Here is a 2,500-nt window from a genome sequence, read left to right on the forward strand (position 1 = left end):
ATCTATTTCTGATCTATAAATTCAAAAGAGTCTAGTTCTCAAGGTTCCAGTAAGCACACTAGCATGTTTTGGAAAGATATACAGTACAACAAACAATAAGAATTTCCTTTTAACCAACCATGATAAATTTCACACATTTTCTTTCCCTTTCCGAGTTTTTTTTTTACTTTACCCTCATTATTGCAAAAGGAACAACTACAAGAAATAAAAAGAAATGAACAAAACTGTTGTTAATTTCTTTGTTTGGAGGAAATGTTAAGACACTTGTAATATCAAGATTTCTCTTAGGTTGGAAAGTCAGGGATCAAGTTTTTAATCCTTCCTTTTAAAAACAGCCAAAAAATAAAACTCCTGAAAAACCACAACTTCTAGATTCCTTGTGAGGTCATTTGTATCAATTTAAAATCAGTTGGGTGCGTACAATCTTTTGGAATGACTATGAAGGCATAAGAGTTATTTGTCAACATAACTGTTGTGCCTGCATGACATAACAAGAAAACGAAATAATTAATGTTGTCTTCGTCATTCAGTTGATTACTATAACGTTAAGACAATTTCATGGATGGTAAAACATGACTTCCATTTTAATTTAAAAAATATCGTTTTCATATAAATGCAATTCAAGATGGAATTAATATACAGTACCGTTACAGTTTCCGTTAGGAAAATTTAATTGCAACAAATGCAATTAATCATCAAAGAAAGATTCTAATATGCAACAGAGAACTAATCTTAAAAAAACGCGAAAGTTACTTGATGAAGGAAAGATATCCAAAATATCATCATCACCATCATCAGCTGTTACTAGGCCACTGCAGAACATAGGCCCCAGACATGTTCTTCCACTTGCGTCTGTTTATGATCTTTCTGTGCCAGTCCAAGCCCGCAAACTTTCTTAGCTCGTCAGTCCATCGTCTTCTCTTTCTTCCTCTGCTTCTTTTACAATGTGTAAGGACCCAGTCTGTTATTCAAAATGTCCATCTATTATCTGTCATTCTCATTATATTCCCTGCCCATGTCCATTTCTTTTTCTTACAGGTTGTTAGAATATCTTCTACTTTAGTATTCGCTCGTATCCACGTTGCTCTTTTTCTGTCTCTCAGTGTTATTCCCATCATTATTCTTTCCATAGCTCTCTGAGTTGTAACTAGCTTACATCCCAAAGCTTTAGTAAGGCTCCAAGTTTCTGATGCATAAGTTAATACTGGTAAAACTATTTCATCAAATTCTTTTCTATTTAGAGAAAGTGGTATTTTATTTTTCATGCTTATCCTTCTTTTAATTTTGGTCTCATGTCCTGGCGAAACACTTGTTGTCTGTCTTAAGTACGTATAATCATCAGCAATCTCTAGAGGCTCGTCCATAACTCTTACTTGTTGTCTCTCTGCATTTTCATTTTAAAATATCTTAGTTTAACTCATATTCACTTTCTGTCCTACCTTTCTGCTTTCTTTATTCAAATCTTCTATCATCTTCTGTAATTCTTCTCATGATTCACTAAACACAATTATGTCATCTGAATATCCTAAGTTGTTGAGGTATTCCGCATTAATATTAATTCCTACATTTTTTTTTCAATCTGGATCTTTAAAAAACTTCTACTAGGCCTGCTGTGAAATTCCGATTCGCAATTGGAATTTTTTTACTATCATTATGTAGTTTTAGGATTGCTGTACTTCCTGTATGTATATCTTCAAGTGTTCGAACATAAGATTCTTCTATTCCTTGTTTTCGAAGGGCTTTCATTACTGTTGCTATTTTGGCAGAATCAGAGGCTTTTTAATTGTCTAAAAATCCAAAATATAGCATTGAAAAAATCGTCATTAACACTCGAGGTGAACAAAAGCAACAATACACCGATGATATTATTATAGTTATTACTATTATTCTATTTACTATTACCATTAGCTCAGCCTTTTGATATTACTATTTAATCCCATCGCATACCTAAAGCTTTCTTGAGGAATCAGAATCACGTGAGAGTGTGTAGATCATGAAATGCTGTTACACCATCCTGTTAAACGAATGGCTACATATGAAGTACCAACGAACTCGGGCATTTAGAAGAGAACAAAAATGAATGAATACTCAATATTTGGCAACTGTTAACATAATTCAGGTACACGTTGGAAAATAAGATCGGAAATATGAAAAGTTGATGGAAGACCTTGTACAATAATACGTTCTGCTTTTTAGTATAACTGGTAGAAGACTCTCTATAAACAATAGGCTAATAGAGCATTTGAAATTGAAAATGACCAATTGTGTGACTTATACTGCTAACTTTTTTATTTATTTTTTATTTTTTAAGGAAAATATTATAAACAATCCATAAATGGTATGAATATTCTGAAATAAAGTAGAAGTGTGTCATGTAGTTCTAGAGAAAGGTCTAAATGGTATCTAATTCTTAAGCTGTAACTCGGGTAAAAATAAAAGAAGAATTCTGTACGTAATAATGTACTTAAAATATTTCCTGAACAGTAAACTCTAAGAAAGT

Source organism: Palaemon carinicauda, chromosome 2 (assembly GCF_036898095.1).
Source record: "Palaemon carinicauda isolate YSFRI2023 chromosome 2, ASM3689809v2, whole genome shotgun sequence".
Classification (NCBI taxonomy): Eukaryota; Metazoa; Arthropoda; class Malacostraca; order Decapoda; family Palaemonidae; genus Palaemon; species Palaemon carinicauda.